Here is a 21,252-nt window from a genome sequence, read left to right as displayed (position 1 = left end):
GAAGACCTCTTGCCTACCCTGTGGAGTTTCTACAACCTGAGGCTCATTAAGAGAATCAGATTAATCAGTCTGCAGGCAGAGGCAGACTTCAGAGTGCTTTCAGTCTCTGCCTGATCTGCTTCTGGACCTGGGCGTTGGAAAAGCAGACTTTGGTGTGCATCTTAGTCCTGTCCAAACGCACCCAGCCCCAACAGAGGGGACCTCAAGCAGTGGGTTGTTGATAGCTCTGAAGAGGGTACTCAAGGCCAGTCACAAACAGTGTCTGACATTGGCCTGCAGCAGAGATCATCCAAAAAGACTGAGAGCTCTAGCAGGCCTACCTAATACATAGATACAAACCCAAATAGGCAGCCAAAATGGGGAGACAAAAAAAAACCCCAAATGAAAGAACAAGAGAAGTTTCCAGAAGAGCAAAATGAAATGGAGATAAGCAATCTATGAGATATAGAGTTCAGAATACTGATTGTAAGGATGCTCAACAGCATGAAAGAAGATATGCAAACTATGAAGGAAATGAAGAATGACATAGCAGAAATAAATAATACACTGAAAGGACTGAAAGAAATAAACAGCAAATGAGAGGAAACTGAGGATTGGATCAGTAAATTAGAAGATAGAAAAAAATTACTCAATCAGAGATCCAAAAAGAAAAAACAATTTAAAAACAGGAGGACAGTCTAAGGGAGCTGTGGGACAACATGAAATGTAACAATATTTGCATCATAAGAGTGCAAGAGGAGGTCGAAAGTAAGCAAGGGTCAGAGAACCTGTTGGAAGAAATAATGGCAGAAAACTTTCCTAACTGGGTGAAAGTCATGCAAGTTCAGGAGGCACAGAGAGTCCCAAGCAAGAAGAATCCAAAGAGGCCCCCATGCCCAGACACATCATAATTAAACTGCCAAAAATTCAAGACAGAGAGAGAATATTAAAGGCTGCAAGAGAAAGGCAATCTGTTACCTACAAAGCAGTTCCCATCAGGCTGTCAGCTGATTTCTCATCAGAAACTCTACAGGCCAGAAGGGAATGGCATGAAGTATTCAAGGTAATGCAAAATAAGAATGTGAAACCAAAACTACTCTATCCAGCAAGACTATCATTCAAAATAGATGGTGAAATAAAGAGCTTCCCAGACAAAAAAAAAGGCTAAAGTAAACCAACCAACATTGCAGGAAATGTTAAAGGGACTGCTCTAATAAGAAGAAGAAATAGAGAGAAACATAGGCATAAAAAATTAAAATGGCAATAAATAAGGACCTATCAATAATAATCTTAAGGACTTTAAGGGACAGATCAACAGAAATACAGTCATAGTTGTGGACTTTAACACCCCACTGACTTCACGGGGTAGATCTTCTAGACAAAAAGTCAACACAGAAACCATGACTCTAAAAGGCACACTAGATCAAATGGATTTATTGACATTTACAGAACATTTCACCCCAAAGCTACACATAGGTTATTCTCAAAGACAGACCACATGTTAGGACACAAAACCAGTCTCTACAAGTTCAAGAAGACTGAAATTATATCAAGCACCTAGGGTAACAATGGCATGAAATTAGAAATCAACTACAGTGAAAACACTCAAAAACATTCAAACACATGCAGGCTAAATAGCATGTTATTAAACAATACATGGGTTACCAATAAGATCAAGAAAGAAAGAAAGAATTCCTAGAAACAAATGAAAATAAACACACAACAACCCCAAATCTGTGGGACACAGAGAAAGCAGTCCTAAGAGGGAAGTTCACAGCACTAAGGGCCTACCTCAAAAAGCAGGAAAAATTTTTGTAAACTACCTAACCCTATAACTTAAAGAATCAGGAAGCTCCCCTGTAAGGCCCAAGCCATGGCTTTTGTTTGCTGGGAGTTTTTTTATTACTGCTTTGATTTCATCAGTTATTAGCCTATTCAGGTATTCTTATTCTTCCTGATTCAGTTTTACATGATCTCACTCATATGTGGAATCTTATAAACAAAATAGACTGAGGAACAAAATAGGTCCAGAGACACAGGAGCATGGAACAGACTGATGCATCTCAGTGGGAAGGCAGGGGTGGGTAGGTAGAGATTAATCAAAGAACTTATATGCATAACCCATGGACATAGACAATAGTGTGGTGATACGTGGGGGGGGGTGGGACAAATGTGGGGTGGAGGGGATCAATGGGGAAAAAGGGGGGGATATCTGTAATACTTTCAACAATAAAGATAAATTTTAAAAAGCTACTAAATCTAGTAAGTATAGCAAGGTTGCAAAATATAACATAAATATACCCCCAAAAACCTTCTGTATCTCTATCTACAAGTATCAAGCCATCAGAACTGAAATTTTTAAAACACTATAACAGCATCAAAACTTACACAATTCTTAGAGGTTAATACGAAAAAAAGATGTGCAAGACCTGTACACTGAAAACTGCATATTGCTGATAAAAATTAAAGTGCCAAATAAATATAGACATACATCACAATCATAGAACAGAAGCCTCAACATTAAATTGTTTGAGGGTAGTTTTTATCGTGCGCTCCACTACCAACGTAAAACGTATAAATACGTTTCCCGCACACGATGTGTTATGATGTTAACTCTACCCAAATTGACTTGTAGATTCAACCCAATCCCAATAAAATCCCAGCAGGTAGTTTCTATAGAAACTGACAAGCTTATTCTAAAATTTGTATGGAAATGCAAAGGACCTAGAACAGCCAAAACAATATAGAAAAGAAAAAATAAAATTAGAACATTTATAGCCTGACTTCAAGAGTTATTAGATTACAATAATCATGGTAATGAGATATTAGCATAAAGATAAACAGATCAAGAGATCAGAACAGAGAGTCTAGAAGTAAATTCACACATACATGTGTGAATTAAATGGTCAATTATTTTTCAACAGAGGTGCCAAGGTAATTCAATGCCTTAAGGATAATTTTTAACAAATAGTGCCTGAACCTTTACCTCACACCATATATAAAAATTAACTCAAAATCAGTAACATGTATTAATTTACATGTATTATTAATTCAGTTAGTAATCACAATTACTCTAAGTTGTAGGTGTTTTCATTATCTCTATTTTAGAGAGGCACAGAAAACTGCAAATGTAAAAGCTGAAATTATAAAACATCTAGAATACACAGAAGAAAATCTTAGTGACCATGAGTTTGACAAAGATCTAAAATAACAGAACGCATGATCCATAAAACAAAAAAACTGGTAAGTTGAACATCATCAAGATTAATAACTGTATTATTTGAAAGACATTAAGAAAAAGAAAAAACAATCCACAGATAGGGGAAAATATTTGCAAATCATACAATAAAGAATGGGTATGCAGCATAAACTAAGAACTCTCAAAACCCAATAAAGAGAATTTTTAATGAACAAAACATTTTAACATATACTTCACCAAAAATGATATGTGCAAATAAACACATGATAAGATTCTCAATGTCATTAGTCATTAGGGAAGTGAAAATTAAACTACAATAATAAGATACCACCTACACACCTACTAGAATTGCTAAAATTTAAAAGACTGACCAGGTGAGAAAGTGTAATAACGAACTCTCATAAACTGCAGATAAGAATGAAAAATAGTACAACTTTGAAAAACAGTTTCACAGTTTCTTAAAAAGTTAAAAGTATAACTATGATATGACCCAGATATCCTACTCCTAGACATTTACCCAAGAAAAATGAAAATATATGGCCAAAGACTCAACTGACCCCAAATGTTCTTAGTTTTATCTGTAATAGCCAAAAACTAGAAACAACCCACATTTATTAACAGGTTAATAGATAAAAAAAGATGTGGTAACTATGAACAATGAAATATTACTCAGCGATAAAAAGGAATAACTCATTGACACACATGACAACATAAAAAATTTTCAAAACAATTTTGCTGAGTAAAAGAAAACAATTTTGATCATTTCAGCAAACTGGTTTATAGGCAAATTGATTTTCAAGAAATTGACCTAGAAATAGGGGAGTTGAGGAGTAGAAGGTCCATACAGGTCTTGATTTTAAAACAGCCCAACACAGGTCCTATATATTAATAAGTTGTTAATACAATTATCATTTTTCTTCATATGTATAGCCCTCTTAGAAAGCCCAAGGAGGCAAGTACAACCCAAACTAGCAGGATATATGGATAGTTTGTCTACAGAACCAGAAATACCCAAATCCTAATACTATACTCCTGATACCCTGAAGTCAAGTAACCTGAATGGGTGCACAGTAACTCAGAAAAAGTTCATTTCTCTGACAAAGGAAAAACAAATGTAACCCATTACAGTGCAGCTTACTATTCAACAAACTTAGAGATAACACAGGGGAAACCATGTTCCCGTTTCCTAATAAATTCTCACACTAGCAGTTCCTCTCTTCATTTCCTACTAAAGATATTCAGTCACTACTAACACAGACACTAACAAAAATAAGAAAAATGGTTTGAATTTTTTTTATTTGTACTCTTGTCCTCCAAATTCTCTGTCAGCCTAACTCCAATAAATAGAGTTCATATCCCTATGAAAGGCACAGTTTTAAGATACCTAAGTAAGCAAGAAAAAAGCCACAGAACGAGAACCAAGTTTCCATCCTGTTATGTACCCAAGATGCTATTACATAGGTAAGAAAGATCTATCCAATACATCTGGCATGTATTCAAGGATAAACATTCAGTCATTTGTCTATTCTCCAGTGTTCTCCCTAACATACAGACCATCAAAGATCACTGTAATCGACTGCTGCAAATTGTCCTTTGAATTCCTCTTTCCCACTACAATTAGCCTACTAAAATTAAGTGGGAGGGGAAAAGACAAAAGCAAGGATGTCTACAATTTAAGATCAGAAAGTTTACTGAAATTATTCTCCTAAAATTGCTAATCAATAACAAGTACTACTCAAGAAAAGCATTCTCCTAAATCAATTGGCTGTGCAATCTGAATGAGTAAACAAGAATTCACAACACAATGTTCAAACCCACCAGAAGTGAAAACATCTCTGCTGCTACAAATTCAAGAGTTAATAAGTTCAGACACAAACTGAGACAACTGCAAGGGCGGGTGTAAAAGGGTCACAGGTCATCTGATAAACCACATTGTTAAAAAGTGAGCATATCAAAAGTATGAGAATTCCTATCACTCAAAGTAACAAATCCACTAGAAAAACTGGATTTAGTCCAGCATGTTTAAACGTGAAAAGGACTGAAGTTATATTCTAACACTTCATACAAAATAAAATACTTCATCTTTTTCCTTCTCCTATCTCCCAATTTCAGGCTCTGCCTCTCTAGTGGTATACAAAAAGCAAAGAACTGAGTAATATTTCACAAATATAACGTCTTAACTTTGTTTATGTAAGCAAAATATCACCTCTGTATAAACTAGGAATGTCGTATTGCATCAAGAAAATATAAACACTAATTCAAGAAATCGTTTGGTTTCTGTTACTAGAAAAGTGAACTTGATAATATCAAAATCTAAGGATTTAATTAATGAATCATTTTCATAATGAATAGCTTTTCTATTTTTTTGGAAAGTAACTGCATTAAATCTTTAATACAAAGTTGACTATGAAAGTCTAAGAGTAACCATAGCTATACCATACTTTTGACCAAACCAAATAATCCAATGCTTCAGCATTAGATGTACACAGCAAAATATACACAAAAAGGTGTTAAAACTAGTTTTACTTTCTCTGAGAACCAAGGTTTAGAATTTGGAAAAGCTATATCTAACTCTGTAAGGCTCTATTAAAAACTGTGTAGTAAAACAGAAAAACGTTAGTAACCAAGCTCTCTGTCTGGGATAAAACTTGATAACGCACAACGAAAAGCTCCAGCCAGGAAAGGATTCTAAGGTGCCAGCAACTTAATTATGAAAGAATTTAAAAGGCAGGGCCAATGCTGACTCGCATTGATCCAAAGCAGATAGCATTAAACAATAGAGCTAATCCTTAACTTTTTTAGTATGAATAAATGCCCGAGAGTACCCACACCACTCATACAAATGACTGCCAAGAAGGTGGTGCCTTGTACTGAGCGGAAAAGGTTTGAAGGGAAGGGGTGTCAGCTTTAAAACAGTTCCTAAAATAGTTGCTTACAAGGATAAAGAATGAGAGAACTTACAAAGGCTTTGAATCAAGCTTGGTTCCAGGAAAAGGATACTTTGGCCCCATGTGAAAGCAAAATGAACCATTGTAAAATACAGATACCCAGATTTTGTCAGCAGAAGGAAGAGTATTGTTCATCATTTCCCACAAAGGTAGCAGAGACTTTAACTTGGATTCCTATTTTTTCCTGGCATGTAGATACTCTGCAAAAGCAACAAAGCAAACTAAATATAAAACTCTTCTGAATTTCAATACTACAGTCAAAATGCCAACTTCACAAACTCATCAAAGGTCACAGAGGAACAAATGTCCTGTTTTGTTACTTAACCTCATTACGTTCCTCCTTAGCTAACCAACACAGAGTTTCCTTCATGTTTTGAGGCTGACAAAATGAGGACAGTATACTTACAACATATTAAGGACAATAGGCAGTTACCCAGAGTCAAGGAACAGAATTTGATGTGATTTCCAAAAACCAAGTTGCACATAATCCATGTTTATTACTTCTCCATTTAAGAGCTGAATAAACTTTTTTTTTTTTAAATCCTCACCCACCTGAGGGTATTTTTTTCATTGCTCTTCAGAGAGTGTGGAAGGGAGAGAGAGAGAAAAACATCGATGTGAGAGACACATCGATTGGTTGCCTCCCACACTAGCCCACACTGGGCCGGGGATTAAGCCTACAACCAAGGTACATGCCCTTGGCCAGAATCGAACCAGGACTCTTCATTCTGCAGGCTGACGCTCTAACCACTGAGCCAAACTGGCTCAGGTTAAACAAACATTTTTCATTAACAACTTTTTAAAACTTTATTTTTAGCCCGGCCAGGTGTGGCTCAGCAGTTGAGCATCGACCTAGAATCCAGGAGATTGTAGTTCAATTCCTGGTCAGGGCACATGTAGGGTTGTGGGATCGATCCCCAGCCAGGGCCGTGCAGGAGGCAGCCAATCAATGATGACTCTCTCATCATTGATGCTTCTCTCTCTCCCTTCCTCTCTCTGAAATCAATAGATATATATTTATAAAAAAATAAAATAAAAAACTTTTGTTTTTAGGTTGTTTTACAAAAAGAGAAAAAGAAAATGTAATTATGTGTAAGCATTTATCAAAAATTCATTATTTTTAATTATTAGAACTGTGTTCCCTGCCCTAAAAACTTTAGTCTATGAAAGATGAGAAAAATGTAAACAATGACTATTATATTGTAAACATTTATGTATTTCCCATTTCTTTCTAAAATATATTTAAGGTTGTTTTCCACAAAGGACATATAACTGCTTCAAAATAATTGTAATTTAATAAAGAATTGTGTGTAAATTCCATAAAAGAACTACTGAGAATAAAATTCAATTGGAGCAGTTCTTGAGTAGGTTGATGATTGATTATAAAATGTGCTGTAAGTACTGAAATTCTTAACTATCAGCTGATAAGTGAACAAAATATAGTATATTCACACAATGCTATATTATTCAACCACAAAAAGGAATGAAGTAATGTTACATGCTACAACATGAAATAATCTTGAAAACACTGTGGTAAGTGAAAGAAGCCAGACACAAAAGGTCACATATTGTATGATTCCATTTATATGAATGTGTAGAATAGGAAATCCACAGTGACAGTAAGTAGATTGATGGTTGTTGACAGATGCTGGAATGAGCAAACTGGAATTGCTAATAGGTATGAGGTATCTTTTGAGGGTGATGGAACTATTCTGTAATTGGATAGCAGTGGTGTTCACAATACAGAGAAAATACTTTTAAAGGGTGAATTTTGTGTTATGTGACATATCAATTTTAATTCTATAAAGTTTTTAGGAAGGAGACTTTACTTGGGATGGTGCACACACAATACAACATACAGTTGATATATTATAGGATTGTACACCTGAAAACTATGTAATTTTATTAACCAGTGTTACCCCAATAAATTCAACTTAAAAAAATAAAATAAAAATGTTAAAGCATAAGCTATACCTATTGATGGAAAAATGGCCATAATACGTTGTTAAGTATAAAAGCAAGTTTAGCCCTGGCCAGGTGGCTCAGTTGGCTGGAGTACAGTCCCATACACTAAAAGGTTGCAGGTTCAATTCCTGGTCAAGGCACCTACCAAGGTTTTGGGTTCGATCCCGGGTTGGGGTGTGTATAGGAGGCAACTGATCCATGTTTCTCTCTCACATCAATGTTTCTCTCTCTCCCTACCTCCCTTCTTCTCTCTAAACATATCCTCAGGTGAGGATTTATTAAAAAAAAAGAAAGAGCAAGTTTAAAAACAGCAAACTATATGATTCTATTTATGTATGTTTATGTAGTTATATAAGTACATATTGCCCAGAAACAGATAATATATATCACAAATATATATTATATTATCACATATATGACACACATATACATATATATGTAAAAATAACAGATAATGGTCATATATATGTGTGTGTGTGTATTTATTTATTTATTTATTTATTTTATACTACTAACAGTCTTGATGACAACCAGAAAATTACGCACTTCAGTATCATTTTATTTTCTTACAAAGAACACATATTATTTCCAAAAACAGAAAGAAAAACAATACCATCTGAAAAGAAAGGTAGAGTACTATGACAAAAATACAGAGAATAGATTGAAACCAGGAGACAATATAAGCAAAGATTTTTAACCTGGGGTCCATAAACCTCAGAAAATCTGTAAATTTGTATAGAAAAAAATTACATCAATATTTTCACTAACCTCTAATTAAAATTTAGTACTTCTTTCAGATAAACCTAGACAACCTACCATAATAACGGTAACTGTGATTTTTGTCACTAACAGAAATTAATCTTCATATCACATAATAGTTGTTACAGATATCTCAAAATATCATTTATCTATATCACTACTTCAAATATCTATCTCACTATATATATCATCTATATGTATCACTACTTCAAAATCATGGTAGTTATTAGACTCACTGCTAGATCTTGCTATTTAAATGCATTGATAGAGGCACATGTATTAATATATCACAAATTTGTTTTTATATATTCTTGTATTTCAATATAACATCTATTTTCTTTCATTCATTTAAAAAATCACTATTCTTAAAAGGCTCCACAGCCTTTTCCAGACCACCAGATGATCCATACCACCAACATCCTCCCACATCTATCCATTCATTAAAGGCAGGAAGGGAAATCAATCATGAGGATATTCTAATTTTTCAGGTAATAAGCATTAGGAGCTGAACTCAGGCAAAAATAGAAATCATTCCAATTTTAATCAATTTATCTAATATGAAATTCCTTATTTTCTTTCCCAAATTTTCTCCTTCATATTTCTCAGTCATCTCTGACTTCTTCCTTCACAATCAGCAATGTAAGTTAAGAGCTTTCTTTTCTATCCCAATTGACACAAATCTATTTCTTGACTTATCACATCATGTTTTAATTTAATTATTTAAAAAAAAGAGCCTCCCTCCTCCCATTCTGGTCTCAACTCATTCTGCATACCTCACCTAGATTAATCTTTTAAATAATTGTTTTCAAACTACCAACATGCTCAAAATCACTCAATGTTCCCAATGTCTTTAAAAATAATGTTGATAATTATAAGATTCTAGAGACATGTTTACAGTAACTATTAATCAAAACTATCATATAGGTACGCCCTATAAAATATCAGCTAAAACAATATTATAACATAAAACTCAGGTATTAATAAGAGAACTTCAATTTATAGATGCAAAAAAATGCTGCTCTAGAGTTGAACCTAGTAAGAAATTTTAATTCCTTACCCAGGCATTCAAACCCCTCCATAATAATCATGCTCTAATGTGCCTTATCAGCCTCCTTCCCACTGAAGCTCTGAAAGTTAATCAGAAATTAACTCAATTTCCCTCTCATCCCTGAATCTAGACTGATGCCTTTCTGCTACTATGTATTTTTTGATATAATTTCTACTGCTTGCAATGCCATTTGATTATTCATTCATTTAAAAAACAGTTATTAAGCCTCTAATATATATCAAACACTTGAGGTATAAAGGTGGGGTATCTCCGCCCTTAAAAACTCACAGTCTAATGGAAAAGCAGAGACATAAATCAGGTAAACACAAGACAATGTGGTAAATGTTACGAAAGAGAAATGCACAGGATGCTAGGGAAGCACATAGAAAGAGTATAAAGCAAACATGGAAGTGTCAGTAAGGTTTCCCAGAGTAGGGAGCATCCGAGGTGAATTATTCAAGCAGTCAGTGAGATCATAAAATATAAGGTATTGTAGGCACATATAAAATACAAACCGGGCTGTAAGTCACTCAGTATAGCTAGGCTAGGGAATACGTTCAAGAGAGGAGTAATGAATGATAAAACTGGAGAGGTGCACAAGGACAAGATCATGAGGAGCCTTACATATAATGCTATGAAATCTCCATTTTATTCTAAAAGCAATAAGGAGCAACAGGATATCTTGGAAAGTACACAGGTTTAGGAATTCCAATAACCTAAATATGAATTTGAGCTCTGACATTTACTTGCTGTATGACTTTAAACAAATCTGCCTCTTTTAGCTTCAGTTTCCTCAACTATAAAATAGGAATTAATATCAATTTTGCCAGAATTTTATTAAGTTAATTCATGTAAATCTCCTAGCACAGGGGTCAGCAAACTACAGCTTGGTTTGCCATCAATAAATGGCTTTAACCTTGAAGGATTATTAAAATAAAAAAATTAAAAAACCAAAAACATAAAGAATACAGGACAGAGATCTTACATGATCCAAAAAGCCAAAATATTTACTGTATATGAATGGTCCTTTACATTAAAAAAACTTGCCAACTCCTGCCCTTACATATAACAGGCAACCAAAAAACAGTAACTTATTAAAGGATTTTATGTAGGGAATTTAAGCAATGTCCAATGACTTACAGATTTCTCTGGTGACAATTCATACAAAGGAAAAGAAGTTAAAGGAACAATAATGGATGATGGGATATAAGCAAGGAGGACGTTGCAATAATCCACTAACTTTCCTTCCTTCTCCTAAGGATAAAGTTGAGGTCAACTTCTACACCTCTTCTCTTTATCCATCCCTGTAAGGTTACAAACCTGTATGTACTTTGTATGTTACAGCATTTAATATTCTTTGTTGCTTACCATAATCTGCCTTCACTTGTTTGCTATTTACCTGGGGTTAAATACCCTCTAAGTGTAAGTAGTGTAAGAGTATTTTGGAGTCAAACATCCTGTTTTAAATATTTGCTTTACCAACATCTAAGACTTATTATTTAACTTGTATGTCTCCTAATAAGAACAGTAATAGCTAATTTATACAGTGTTTTAGTTTTTTGTTTTCTTACTACAGTGTGCCACATTCTAAGCACTTTATGGGTATTATTTCATTTAATCCTCCCAACAACCCTGTAAGATAAGGACTATTATCTCTATTAAAAGTAAGGACACTGGAGCATGGAGAAGCTATATGAGTTTCCCAACAGCTAGAGAGTAAAGCATCCAAAGCTCACATTCTAAACCAGATTCAGAATGAGAATCGTACTGTCTAAATTACAGGATTTTCATAAGGATGAATTTATTTTTTTTAATTATGTATTAATAGTTTTATTAGTTGTGACAAATGTTCCATACCAAGGTAAGATGTTAACAAAAGAGGGAAATGTTTGGGAGATATGTGGAAACTGTTGTTCTATATTTTCATCTGTTTTTTAATCTAAAACTCCTCTACAATGAAAAGTTAATTTTTCAAAAATTAACTTCCTTATCACATAGAGATGCATTCATGAATGGTGTAGGTAGATGAGATCTTCCAGCTGTCTCTTTTTGGACCTAGAAATGAGTAGGTGCATGAGACTGCACCCAGTGAGTCAGAGGAGACTCCACAGTGGCGAGTGCTATGGGGTTAGAGCCCTGCCCTCAGCAGTCTTCATAGATTTTGTTATTAATAACTCTTACTGAACACAAACAGGTAACAGCTGTGATTATAGACACCCATACAAAACTATTTACATGACTTGTAGGTATAGCTGGTCAGCTACCCTTTGCTTCCTCTGCAGCCACATCTCACACCACTCTTACCTTGTTACACTCTAGTCATAACTATTTATTTTAAGTTCTTCATAGATATCATGCCCTCTTCTCGCCTCTCAGTCTTTTCCCTCTGTTTGCAAGACAAATTTAGATTACATAGTTAAAGGGGAGGATATGGCTTTTCAGTCCTTAGTACTCAGAGTAGTTCAATAAATATTAATCCATTTCCTGGTAGAAAAGACCATATTCTAAACTTTTTAGTCCCCAGAACCCCGAATACAATAGCTTATAGCTAGTAAACACTTAATAACTATATATTAATATGATAGATATGCTTTTGGTGATTAAAATTCTTGTAGTATCTCAAGGTTATCACTCTGTGCATAATTCACAATATATTATTTCATAAATTTCTATATAGATGCTTAAGACCACTAAATATGAACCTATAGCAGCATATACCATCAGTTTTTTCTTTTGTTTTGTTTTGTTTAATATAAACATTAAGATCAGATAGCAATGAATACATATGTAAAGATCCCAACAAAGTCTTTGTACAGACATTAAAGTTGTTATATACTAAGTTCAATCCTACTCTCTCAGCAGTATTTATAACTAGTATTATATAACTCTGATTTGTGTTTCTCATTTAGGGAATCTAAGTAATTTGGGAAAAGAGAAATAAGATTCTAAATTGTAAGATTACAGAGAGAGAGGTTCTCTCTGCAAAAGATGAATATAAGGGCGCGGCCGGGCATGGCTCAGCCACTGAGCATCGACCGGTGATCCAGGAGATCAAGGTTCAATTCCAGGTCAGGGCATCTGCCTGGGTTGCAGGCTCGATCCCAGTCCAGGGAGTGCAGGAGGCAGCCGATCAGTGATGACTCTCTCATCATTGATGTTTCAACTCTCTTCCTCTCTCCTCCTCTCTCTGAAATCAATAAAGATATATTTTTTAAAAAAAGAGATGAATATAAGGAAGATAAAGTATTATGACTTACATTTTGTGTCACCAATTTCTATTGCTATTAAATGAAAACCCAAAATTAGTAGGTGTCTATTCAGTATGAATGTGTCACAGAGCAAAGTGAACTACTTATTTTTTTGTAAAAAATTAGAAATAAGTTTTTAATCTGTAATGAGATTTTTTAAATGACCAAAAAAATTTAATAAAAAGTAATAATCTGGCTACACAAGAGAATACAAACAAAATTCTATTACCGCTTTCTAACTCTGCCTTAACAGAACAATTCGGAACTAAACTCAAAGTTGTTTAACTTCTGAGATATAACATGAAGGACAGAAATAAAATTTTTTAAAAATATTTATCTAGTCAAAATGTAGCTACATGGAAACACAAAGTTTCAAAAACTAAACAAAGAGTAATAATCACATCAAATGACACATAACCTGTGTAAAGCAAAATTTCCTTAGAAGAAAGCTTTTAAATTTTTCAGAAAACTTACAAAACCAAAACCATTGATGCTGAAATATTTTGGGGAAAAAGTCAGATGACTGCCAGGTTCAAAGTGAACATAGAATTCTTCATTAACCATACCCTCAATATCACAAAGGTTTGTTCCCTTCTTTTAAGTTTTATGATAAGCACTTCATCTTTTTATTTAATATTTTCTCTGCTTCCCATGTTCCTCCTTCCAACCTAGCTATCAAATTAAGCAGAATAAAATTCTCCACAGTTTAGTTTTCCAAAATAAGCAATATTCTCCATTGCTCAATAAATCTGAATTATTCAGAAAATCTTCAGGCCTGGCTAGGCGTGGCTCAGCAGTTGAGCATCAACCTAGCATCCAAGAGATCAGGGTTCGATTCCCGGTCAGGGCACATGCCCAGGTTGTGGGCTAGGCAGCCGATCAATGACTCTCTCTCTCATCATTGATGTTTCTCTCTCTCTCCCCCCCCCTTTCCTCTCTCTGAAATCAATAAAGATATGTTTTAAAAAAAGAAAAAAAAAAGAAAATCTTCAGTAAAGGTTTAAGAGCCTGCCATAGGTGTGTATGGATCAATGGAAAGACAATTAGAAAGCATTAAAGGAGGAAGAAGGGGAGGAAGGACAACAGAGGGGAGATAAGAAGGGGGAAAAGAGAAGGGGAAAGCTAGTCCTTCTTTTCCAAACAAATTAAGCATTATTATTGCCACCCATTACTGGACATAGCATCTTCACTTTTCCAAACCATATTTCATACTTTCATCAAAACTCAACCTAGCACCCCTTCATGATAAAACTTTTAACAAACTAGGAATAGAAGGGAACTTCCTGAACATAAGAGGCATCTATGAAAACCCCACAGCTAACATACTTAACAGTCAAAGACTTAAGACTTTCTCCCAAGATCAGGAACAAGACAAAGTTATCTGCTCTTGGCACTTCTTCTAGCAATGTACTAGAGGTTTTAGCCAGGGCAATTAGGCAAGAATATGAAATAAAATGCATCCAGATTGGAAAAGTAAAACTATATTTATTTATAGGTGACATGATCCTTGATATACAGAAAATCTTACATAATCCACTAAAAATCCACTAGAACTAATAAACAAGTTCAACAAGCCTACAAAATACAAAATCGATACACAAAAATCAGTTGTATTTTTATACAACTGCAATGAACAACCCAAAAATGAAATTAAGAAAACAATTCCATTTACAATAGCATCAAAAAGAATAAAATATTTAACAAATGCAACAAAAGAATTGTAAAACATAATCTGAGAACTACAAAATATTGTTGACATAAAGATCTAAATAAATGGAAAGATCCCATGTTTGTAAATGGGAAGACTTATTAAGATGGCAATACTCCAAACTGATCTACAGATTAACACAACTCCTATCAAAATCCCAGCTGGCTTCTTTGCAGAAATTGACAGACTAATTCTGAAATTCATAAGGAAATACAAGAGACATCTAATAGCCAAAACAATATTGAAAAATAACAATGTTGGAGGACTCACACTTCTCAATTACAAAGCTATGGTAGTCAAGATATTACTGGAATACGGAAAATCATAGAGTTCAATGGAATAAAATTTAAAGTCCAGAAACAAACCCTCACATTTATGGTTAAGTGATTTTTGACAAGAGTGACAAGACAATGCTACAGGGAAAGAATAATCTTTTCAACAAATGGTACTGGGACAACTGAATATCCACATGCAAATGAATAATGTTAGACTCCCTACATCAGGCCATATACAGAAATTACCTTAAAATAGATCCAAGATCTAAATGTAAGAGCTAAAATGATAAAACACTTAGGACAAAACAGAAGGGTAAATCATTGTAATCTTAGATTAGTAAAGGGTTTCTTAAGTATGACACCAAGAGTGCAAACAACAGAAGAAAAAATAAATTAGACATCAAAATTTAAAACTTTTGTTCTTCAAAGGGCACTATCAGGAAAGTGAAAAGACAACTCACTGAATTGAGGGAAATATTTGCAAATCATATATGTGATAAGGAACTTGTACCTATTAATATACAAAGGACTCTCACAACACAATCATAAAAAGATGAAAAACAATTTTAAAATGGTCAAAAGATCTAAATACACATCTTTCAACAAAAAAATACACAAATGGCCAATAAGCAAATGAAAAGACATTGCCAAATCATTAGGGAAATGCAAATCAAAATCACAATGAGATACTACTTAACACCCACTAGGAGAGCTATGATCAAAAAGACAAAAAACAAATGTTGTCAAGGATGTAGAGAAAGTGGAGCCCTTATACACACTATTGGTGAAGATGTGAAATGGTGACACTGCTTTGGAAAAGTCTGGACATTTGTCAAGAGTTTAAACATCAAGGCACCATATGACCCAGCATACCCCCAAGAGAACTGAAAACTATCCACTCAGAAACTTACATATGAATGTTCATAGCAGAATTATTTACAATAGCCAAAAAGTAGAAACAACTCAAATTCCTATCAGCTGATAAAATATGGTATAGCCATACAATGGCATATTAAAAAGCCATAAAAAGAATAAAGTACATAATACGAATGAACCTTGAAAACAGAGTAAATGAAAGAAGCCTGTGATAAATGACTACATATTACATTAATATTCCATTTGTATGAAATGTCCAGAAGAGGTAAATACACAGTCAGAAAATAAATCATTAATTGCCTGGAAATAAAGGTTTGGGAGAATGAGGGTTAGCTCTTAAAGAATACAGGATTTATATTTCAGGTGACTGAAAGGTTTTACAATTGTGGTGATGGCTGCACAAATATGAATATACTAAACACTACTGAGTTATATATCTTAAATAGACTATTTCTACGGTAAGTGAATTATATCTCAAAAAAGCTCTTACCAAAAAACTTTTTCTTTAAGTAGTCCCTCACCTACCTACCATTCCATTCTGTTACTCCCTCTCAGAGCAGCTTATACTATAGTGACTTGCACTTATTTATTGTTTTGAAATAACTTAAATTGTTTTATCTTCCTTACAAGAGTGTCTTCTACTTCTTTCATACTTTTCTTTAGAACTAAATATACTAATGGGTATAGAATGGACTCCCAAATAAGGTTTTCAATTCTCAAAATACAAAGTATTAGAAATATTTACCATGGAGAAGTTAACCAGACTGCTCAAAAATCTTTCTTTGGGGAAATACAGACATATATAAAATTCCCCAGATTCCTAACTAAACTCTTCAGAATAAAAATAAGTATAGGTGGAACAGAGAGCTGCAGTTTTACTTTACAAGAATACTAGGCAATGAAAGAGTAAGTTGTGATTCAATTAAAATTAAAGTTGTCCAGAAATAAAATGCACTTAATGTCTTAGAGGTTCGATGTTAGTATAGTTAAAGAAAGTTGTAGTATTTTCATAGGGAGACAGGAGCACAAGTTAATAATTAAGGTTTTGTTGTTTACTGGATGATTTTGTTGTTCTTTCTGGGTTAAGGATGACATATCTTATGATTACAATGACTTTAGAATTACAAAAACAGCAACAGCAAACAATAAAACATAGTAAGGTGTACCTAAATGATATTTCTTTAAAGTATAAAGTAATAATAATTATAATGCTTATCTCAACAGAAAAAGAAAATTCAAAAATGTGTTTCCCATGAAACTATACCCCAGAAACTAAAATTCAAAGGCAACTGATTTCAAAGTACAAGGAGAAACAACTCAAACAGTCAAAACCCAGTACACCTCAATGGCAATCAATAACTGGATAGGAAAGAAGAAACCCACTAAAGATTATTAAATACAATTATAATGTTCTCTCAACTATTTGTATCTTTAAATAGCTGAATTAACTTGTCACTCAAACTCCTCAAAGAAGAAAGCTCCTGTTTCCTCCTCTTCCTCCTCTGGCTCTACTCCTGCTCTTCTCTTCCCCCTCCCCCCAATTTCACTCTTTCAAGATGGAAAACAATTTTTAAGTATTATAATTTAGTTTTAGACATAATTTCATAAATATATGCTACCATCTAAAATAGCATCATGCAAAGCCCCAAGCTGTCCACTATCCAGAGACTACATTTCTATCCCCCTTCCATTCAGATAAGATTGTGACAAATTCTTACCAATGAAATGCAGGCAGATGTTGGTCACTTCAAGTCTGGGGATTTTTTAAAAATTTATCTTTATTGTTGAATGTATTCAAGATGTCCCATCCCCCTCCCCATTGATCTGTCTGGGGATTCTTAAGACATGGTCTGTGGGTAATAGGCAGGGCTTGGAGGCCTTAGGGAATAGTGAAGCTATAAGATGTAAGGAGTCTGGGTCCCTCAATTACCACAGGGAGGAGAGCCACAAGCCTGCTAACCAGGAGCACCTGCACTGTACTGTTAGGTGAGCAAAATATAATCCTATATGTATTAAGCCACTGAAATTCTGGAGTGTATTTATCACCCTAATTAGCATTACCCAAAGTAATACATAAACAAATTCTTAAGTATTTCAATTCCCTCTAATTAAAGACTTTTATAAGGGATATTTTAGAAAAATTGTTTAAAAGCCCATTTCAGTAACAATACATTTTAAAATCTAAACAATTTGCCACTTTGACTTTGATGTAACATAATTCCTTTAGTTTAAACAATGATAGCATAAGCACTGTTAATAAATGTCACTGTCCACATATCTTAATATTAGTTTAGTATCATCTATTTTCATATTATAGAGAAAATTTTCCTCAATTTTCCTAAATTATGAAGTGTTTTAAAATACTAGTGTTTTAAAATATAATTCATAGTATCTAGTGAAAACTACCAAATACCTAGTTAACAGCAAAATTCTATTTTATTGTTTTCAAAACATTAAAAATTACCATTTATAATTTTTAAGGTAAGATTCTTCCTTTAAATAGAACTATATGGCAGATAATTCTATTTGTTATAAATGCACACATACCCATAATGCACTCATTTTAACAAAACCATGACATTTTGCATTCTAATAAAGTTGTCCCTACCACCCTTCACAAATTTACTAAAATTTTAGTGCCTACTAGGTTGTTGTTTTTTTTAAGCCTAACTGGTTAACTTGGTATTAGTTACAAACTTAAGACATTACAAACTTAAACCAATAAAATGTCTTCAATATTCTCTTCACCCTGCCTTCAACAAAAAAAGAGAAAAAAAATCATTTATTTAACCTCTGTTGCCTCTGCCTTAAACTCCATGTCATTGCTTTTTTCACAATACAACTAAAATTAAATGGACAGCACATTTATTACTCCACACAGAGTAATAAAAATGGAAAATTATTGAAAGTTGATAAGAGAATTCTTGCTTCCATTCAGGAAAATATTCCAAGAGGTTTTGTTTACCAGAATCAATCAGCCTAAACTAAAAGAATTACATAGCAATATTTGTGGCACTTATACTTTGTGGACCTATATAAACAAACTCTAGTTCTTTGATCTTTTTTAACGCTTGACTGTATTACAACATGTATGTGCTACAAACAGGTTAATTTTTTTCCCAGGGCTACATAACAAGAACTCATAAAAAGAGTAATGAAACTGAGAGATGGCCCATTTGAAAATATGAAAAAATATTAATTAAGACTATATAGCCTCTATAAACTAGTACACTAGGTATTTTAATGACAGTCTTATTTCTAGAAATAAAAGAATTCTAAAATATATTTTTAAAAGCTGTTTATATATACCTTATGTATATCAAAGGACTCTGAAATGTTCTATTGCCTTGATTTAAAAAAAAAAAATCTTTATTGATTTCAGAGAGAGGAAAGGAAAGGGAGAAAGAGAGAAACATCAATGAAGAGAGAGTCATCTATCTGCTGCCTCCCGCAGGCCCCCACTGGGGATCCAGCCTGCAATCAGGGCTGGCATCCCTACCAGGAATTGAACCGAGATCCCCTGGATCATAGGTTGATGCTCCAACTGCTGAGCCACGCCCAGCCGGGCTTACCTTGGTTTTAAACTTAGTTACATAATATTGCTCTCAGTAATTACATGAGTACTTATACTTATGTTTTTCAATGCTCAGTCAGGACTGCAGGTGGAGGAACTAATATTTAACTAAGCATCTACTATGTGTAAAACGTTTCTCTATCTTCAGAAACCTTACTATAAATGTATTATCTCCTTCTTGCCGATGAGAAAAAAAGAGGTTTATAGACATTAAATACCTTGCCTAAGGTCAAATAGCTAAGAAAAATGTCCCAGTTGGAATTCTGAGGTCTGTAAAACAAATCCTTATTCCATTAAACTATGTGTGTGTCGTTTTTCCAGTGGTGGTCACAGAAAACGGCTCTCCACCCCCTACACGCCCAACCCCCATTCTTACCCCCACTTCCCAGTGAAAGGCACGGGAACATTTCTTTGTGAGACCAGGTTCAGAAAAGACCAGTCTCTGGCCATTACACAAAGCACGGCCTGCAAGGCTCGAATCTATATCATGATCTTCTCCTGAGGGTTTTAGCTAGGTGGGCTCACTAGATACAAATGGAAAGAGGGTGGAGTAAAGTAAATCAGCAAATAATTATACAAATGCCACTTATATTTAATTCTGAAATGCCCTGTACACCTATTGGCAGATTTCTCTTCAGAGGTGCATTTTAGACTACTCTCAAAATAGCTTTTCAGGAGTACACTCTGCGTAGACAACACAGGCTGCTCGATCTAGACTTTGGGGACTATGAGGGAAAGTGTGTTTGTGCACAACTATCTTGACTGACAATTAAGACACCTAGAGGTAATTAAGGTAGTATCTCCTAAAAGGTAGAGGGTACTGTGCTTCCAGTGTGTACAGACGGCTCAGCTAAACTGCCAGAACACAAACCCATCTACAGAGCCCAAGCTAAGCGGTCCCGGGAGTCGAGGATGACAGCTCCAGGAACTTCCTCTTCCTCGCGGCGCTCAGCCCGGCGCGCACCCGCCTTTCCCCCAGGAGGCAGGGTAAAACCATTTCAAATGCACGAAACCGACCGATCGCACCCACGCCACAGCGCGGCGAGGCCAGCTTCCATGGCTTCCCCTGCCCCTCCGAGAAAAATTTTATCTTTAAAAAAAAAAAATGCGTACGTGTTACCAACCACAAAGTATTTGCAACGAAAAATGAAAATATGTACTTAGTCCCTCCACACAGCCTTCAGGGAAGAATGAAAAGAAGGGCTCTCGACACCGCGTATTCCCGAGATTTACGGCTTTGATTCACTTTCCCTCAGGTCCCACCGCCGGCGACGGGGAGCTTGCAGTTTCGACGACAAAATATGCCTTCGCCTCCGCTCAGGAGACGCGGAGGCGGCGGAGGCGACATCAATCAGGACGTTCCGCCTCCGACCCTCACCTGCCCAGGCCCGAGACCGCGCCTTGGGCCCGCGCGGCCGGGCGGCCCGGGAGGCGTCTCGGAGGCCGGCGGGAGGCCGCGAGCGCGCGGGCGCTGAGGCGGTTAGGCCGCGCCGCAGGCCGGCGCGCTTCCTGCCGCGGCCGCGAGGGCAGAGGCGCGGCCCCCGCCGCAGCCCTCCGGGCCCGGCGGCCGTACGGGTGCCCCACACTCTCCCGCTGCCCGGCCGGGCCCCCGCGGAGCAGCTCTCACCTGCGGGGCTCCGGAGCCTCGGCCACAAAGGGGGAGGGACACGCCA

General features: G+C 35.4%; 1 protein-coding gene across 1 annotated transcript in view; it reads right to left on the bottom strand.

Annotated features, from left to right (window-relative positions):
- The window catches only part of CNOT6L (CCR4-NOT transcription complex subunit 6 like), a 98,917-nt gene that overhangs the window by 77,035 nt on the left and 630 nt on the right, over window positions 1-21,252 (bottom strand). The window lies entirely within an intron of this gene.

Source organism: Miniopterus natalensis, chromosome 1 (assembly GCF_054644295.1).
Source record: "Miniopterus natalensis isolate mMinNat1 chromosome 1, mMinNat1.hap1, whole genome shotgun sequence".
Classification (NCBI taxonomy): Eukaryota; Metazoa; Chordata; class Mammalia; order Chiroptera; family Miniopteridae; genus Miniopterus; species Miniopterus natalensis.
This window is presented reverse-complemented; position numbering and strand designations above follow the sequence as displayed.